The sequence below is a fragment of the Chinchilla lanigera genome, unplaced genomic scaffold (genome assembly GCF_000276665.1).
Source record: "Chinchilla lanigera isolate Chin_1 unplaced genomic scaffold, ChiLan1.0 scaffold00133, whole genome shotgun sequence".
In the NCBI taxonomy this organism is placed as follows: domain Eukaryota; kingdom Metazoa; phylum Chordata; class Mammalia; order Rodentia; family Chinchillidae; genus Chinchilla; species Chinchilla lanigera.
Window position 1 is genome coordinate 656107 of NW_004955534.1, and position 5493 is coordinate 661599.

General features: G+C 37.2%; 1 protein-coding gene and 1 pseudogene across 2 annotated transcripts in view; one reads left to right on the forward strand and one right to left on the reverse strand.

Moving 5' to 3' along the window:
- Positions 1-656, reverse strand: part of LOC102022853 — a 1808-nt pseudogene extending 1152 nt beyond the window's left edge.
- LOC102012894 (A-kinase anchor protein 17B-like) overlaps positions 1-5493 on the forward strand; it is a 48916-nt gene that overhangs the window by 8101 nt on the left and 35322 nt on the right. For both annotated transcript variants that reach the window (XM_005410447.2, XM_005410448.2), the window contains one exon: positions 1199-1281. The gene's annotated coding sequence lies outside the window, so the exon portion shown is untranslated. The remainder of the gene's footprint in view (positions 1-1198; positions 1282-5493) is intronic.

A 5493-nucleotide genomic window follows, 5' to 3' on the forward strand; every position in this document is an offset into this window, starting at 1 on the left:
CTGAGCTAAATCCCCAGCCCCTGTCTTCACATTTCGAATCGACATTTTTGTTTCCCAGGGTCTTCGCATTTTCTTTATTATGATTACATATATATTCCCAATTTTTTTTATCACAGACTTGGTGTTTTCTTTGTTTTGATGAAGGCTCATGTCTCTCAGAGTTCATGATGTAACTAGAGAGATGGATCAAGCATGTCTGGGTCTTTGGATGTCTCCAATTACAGTGTGGAAATAGTTCTAGACTCAAACAAGGTGGTTTCCAGCTTAGTGAAAAATGCCTACTACTGAAGTTAGTAATGAGGTACAAGAATGGTGTCCAGGGCACTTCATACAACTAGAAATATGTCTGTTCCAGCAACACCTTTGGAAACTAGAAATATGTTGTTCTGGCAATAACTCGGCAGACTCTCCCAAGGTGTAGTCCATTCTGTGCCCAGACTCTTCAGGTTATGGAAGCATGCGGTATCCAGCGCCAGGCTTTCATCTTCCCCTATGGAAGTGACCAGTTCCCCGGTGGGAGCGCTACTAAAGCCTGTACAGCACTCTCGCTTAACGCCCAGTAGGGGTCCTCATCACTCCAAGTCAGGACTTCCGGACCGGCCTCGGGGAAGACTGGAAACATCAGTCTGCAGTCTCCACAACCACTGAGCTGCCATCTTGTCCAGGGAGCTGGAGGAAATAGTTCTGTGAGATTGGTACATATATTTCTTATAATGTTCATTCTTATAGTAGCAGTCTAGAGTAGTAGTACTCTTTTGGGAAGAGTAGTCCTCTTTCAGAAAAAAAAAAAGGAAATCACAAATTCCAATGGAGAGGGACTATTTAACCAAATCTGTGGTTACATTCTGTAGAGTTTCCATAAAAATTTCCGTCTGTAAAATTTTTATGGGAACTTTCTTTTTTTTTTTGACCAAGAATCGAACTCAGGGCCTTGCGTTTCCCAAGCAAGGCATTGTGCCGCTGAGCTATATCTCTGGCCTTTGTAAGAACTTTCTGTAGGCATGAAAAGTCAGAAATGTACTGAGTATATCAATTAATAACTAAAAACAGTTGCAAAACCCAGACTGTGATGGTATATAGGTACAACTGTGTGAATGTCTCATGCTTTTCACACCGGAAACAGTAAATATATAGTTGTTTTACGTATTTTTAAATCACTGCATCCATTTTTGACCTTGTAACTGTTTCTTTCTGGCAGTGTTTTCCTAATGAAGAGTACCCGTGAATTGTGGCCTCTTTGATCTTTCCTGCCTTGATTGAATTTTCGACACAAGGTATCAGGTAATAGCCTATTCTTGGGTTGTATTCAAATAAGTTCATTTTGAGATTTTTAACAGATTGGGAAATACTGCTGCTTTCAGAAACACTCTAGTAGTACAAGCACGGTTCCATGTGAGGACTACTTTTCCCCTGTAGGTGGCGACTAATGGGTGGGAATTTTGCTGGTATTTTCAGACTGGTGAGAGAGCCTGTAACTTCATGATATGCATTACTAACAAAAAATACACTGATTATTTGATGAGTGAGGCAGAAGTATGGAAGGTACTCAGCTGCATTAACTCTATAGTGACCTTTCTTTTTCATGTGAAGAAGAGAAAACTGTGAGTCTATTAATGTAGCATTATGATAAATTAATCCGAAGTATAAAGCAGCACTGGTGGTTGAAGGTGTCTGGAGAGAGGTGTTTTTCAACAAAGTGCTGAAGAAAGGACAAAAGACTAAAAGACTGGTCAGACAGGTCTGCCAACTACTTTGTGCTTATAATTTTTTGTTGTTGCTTTGTCTTGTTTTTGAAGCACTGAGGATTGAGCCCAAAGCCTTCACTCTACGCTACAATGTCCACCCTTCTTTTATTTCTTTATTTATTTTTTTGTTTTGTTTTGAAATAGAGTCTTGCTAAGACGTTAAATTGCTCAGGGTTGGCTAGAACTTGGGATTCTCCACCATCAGCCTAAGATTACAAGCATATAGTTTGAAAATCACTTCTTCCTTGCTGTGATAGGATGATGCCTGTACACACTAACATGGACTTATGTAAATGCATTTACATTGAAAGACCTAACACAAACCTTGTTTTATTTTTTTTATTTTAAAAATAAAAGGAGGAAAACCTTAACAGACAGACATCCTTTTACAAAATAGCAAAAGATCAGTACAGGCAATACAAAGTTACAAACAAAGTGGTAGGAAATTAACAATGCTTGTTGTATTACATATTGGTATCTTCAAAGTCACAAACCTTGTTTTAAAGTTAATGTATTTTCTCTTAGCCTCAAAAACACTAAAAACGCTTTGCTTTCACAAACATTATCACATAAGGGAAACCTTAGGATGACATTTTGACATAAGGAAAAGAAAACAGGAAATTAAGTTGCCTGAAGAGCTGAATTAGCATAAATCCAGTTTCTTCATTTCACGATTAACATTCCCCAAACTCTCCTGTACAGCTGAGTTTCCTTGAGTGGTAATAGAAGAGATTCTCCCTCACAGGACCCTGATATTTCATTTTGTTTTGTTTTCTTTTGTTTTTGTCCTTTAGACAGGGTCTCGCTATGCAGCTCAGGCGGGTCTTGAGCTCACTTTGTAGCCCAAGCTGGCCTAGAACTCCTGCCTGGCAACAATCCTCCTGCCTCAGCCTTCTGAGTGCTGGAATTACAGGAATGCACCACCATGCTGGACCCTAATATTTCACTGTTGCAAATTTTTTATTAGTGAGTAGCTGTGGATCTCCATAAGTCTTGTCTTTTCTGTCCAGAAAGCCCCCGTACTCCTAATATGCCCTTTCTGACCATCTTAATTTGAAAATATGGGCTATATTCCCATTATTACAAAATGAGTGCCTCTCAGTTTTACTGATATGATTTTGAAATTATTCAAAGATCAGAGCATCTGGTCAGCCTCAGTGTTTAAAATGTTGTTTGACTTAATGATGTGTCAGATGCTTGAACGTTCATCAATGGCATCTTGACTGGAGAGCCGTGGACTATTTCTGTTTGGTCAAGACTCACTGGTATTCTGCATTAGTCAGAAAATTGGCAATTGGGTAGATTGATTTGACCCAAATAAATTTTAACTGCCCCACTGTTTTTTTATAAATATGTTGATACAACTTTAAACATCTAAAATACTTTTTAAATGACTAACTTTAAGGCACAAGAGTCTGGAGAAAAAGAAAGATGGCAAAGAACTATTTCAAAAGAGGACAGTGAGTTGTGCATATTGTCCTGTTGATTTCTACATCTGTTTTCAAAACATGGCTCATTCAAATGGACTTGCTGACACCCGACAGGAAATATTTGAGAGTGAGAAAGAACAAGTGAGAATGAATTGATGGATATTTTGATTCACATACTTTTTATGTTTCAAAGAGAATTTGATTTTTAAAATCCTGAGATATATCAGAGGAATCTCTCTAATATGTTCTGAATGAAAGGAGTATTGGAGTAACTTTGGATCCACGTTGTGCAGCACTTGACTTTTCACTACAGGTTAAAGCAACTGTTTTAGGTTTGTGAGAACATCTGCATCTCCCTTAGTCTCTTATTCTACTGTTATTTGGCTAGCTGTGCTACTAGGCATAGAGGCAAGAAAGATAAGGGGGCAGATGACTAGAGAAAGCAGGTGTCTCCTTTGAGAATCTCCTAGCAATGTTCTGGCATTGGGAGCATGCTAAGTGAAATATTTTAGTAAAGCTAAAATGCAGTATAGCAGTACACAAGATATTGCTAGAATGTGTGTTGTACAAATGTTATTGAAGAACTATAATTTTTAAGGTTAAAAGAGCTTCCATTGGTTTATGCAAAGGTGTTAAAGAACAAATCATTTCAGTAGTGTTGCTTTTAGTCATAAAGCTGGAGCAAAGATGTGTGTATGTGGGCAGAGAGGTTGAGAAAGTCATGGTAGAACATAACTGAACATGGGAATGGTTAAAATCTATTAAAATTTAACTTTTTTATAATTTATGGAGATCATAATTATTGCATCCTTTGCAATCAGAGCTTGGTTTATACTAGGCTCTTAAACCTTTCTTGAATAAATTAGACATATGACAATGATTGTTGAAAATGATGAGAATACTGTAAATGAATTTTACCATTATTATCAACTGAAGCAGTAGAGCTTATTAAAAGGAAAATTGGAGGGGTTGGAGGTGTAGTTCTGTGGTAAGGCCCTTCCCTATCGTGTGGGAGGCCCTGGGCTGGATCCTCAGGACTGCAGGGAACAAACAGGAAAATTTGAGGCCAAATAAGGTTGGTTTGAAGAATTGCTTTTAAGCCATAGCCTAATATCTTGATCTCACTTAGTGTGATTCTACCTGTTTTGGTAGATTTATTTTGATTAATATATAATCTACTGTAAAGTATATAATTTAGAATAGACTACATGCTTGAATATATTTATTTGGTTTAAACAAAGTTAAAAACAGATTGTGTATGGGGAAAATATAAACCTTTTAAAACCTATTTTCAGGAGCAAAGTAGGACGCTATAGAGCTTTAACTAGATAAAGATTGGCAGATTAAGCTTGAAATTGAGAAAACACTCTGGTTTAGAAGAAAGTACTTGTTAATGTTTAGTATTGTATAAGTGTTTCCCAGAAATGTCTATTTTTTTATTATGTTACAAAATAAGTCAGTTATAACTCAAACTTTTTGTGTCCAGATCAATAGTTGTCAAAGTCTGGGGAAGAATTACAAAGGAGGCACAAAGAAATTTGGGATGATATGTGTTTTCACTTCTTGATCATGGTGATGGCATATATATGGCATATATATATATATATATATTTTTTTTTTTTTTTACCAAAATGTACACTTTTTTTTCTTGTGATGCTAGGGATTGAATCCAGGGCCTTAGATGGAGCTACATCCCATCCCTCTTCCCTTTTAAAAGTTTGAAAAGGGCTCTAGTTAAATCACTAAATTACCCAGTCTAGGCTTGAACTTGCAGACCTCCTGCTTCAGCCTTCTTGAGTCCTGTGATTATAGGTGTGTACCACCACACCTGGCTAAAATGTATGATTTTGATACATGTTCAGTTTACTTTAAGAAATGCCATTTACTTTTTATAAATATGATATGTTTCAGTAAAACAGTTTTAAAAATAAGTTCTGCAACCTGTAATGTAGCTAATACTGCACTTGCCATGTGATCTTTTGTTATTCAAAGTCCCAATCTCCCAGACTTTAGTCATGATTCAGTTAGGGTGTCAGATGCCTTTTGGCATTTACAGTGATGAAAGACAGGTGGGGGAAGGTGGTGGCTATTGTCTTAAGCTCTTTTGACCTTTTTCTCAACAAGTTTGTATCAGGAGTTGCAACTGCTTCCTTTTGAGAGCTTGTTATGTGTTTCTACTTTTTAATTAAACATTTTTAATACAAAATTAACAAATGCTTATTGTGGGGCTGGGGATTTAGCTCAGTGGCAAAGCGCCTGCCTGGCAAGCGCAAGGTCGTGAGTTCGGTTCCCGGTACCGGAGAAAAACCAAAAAAAAA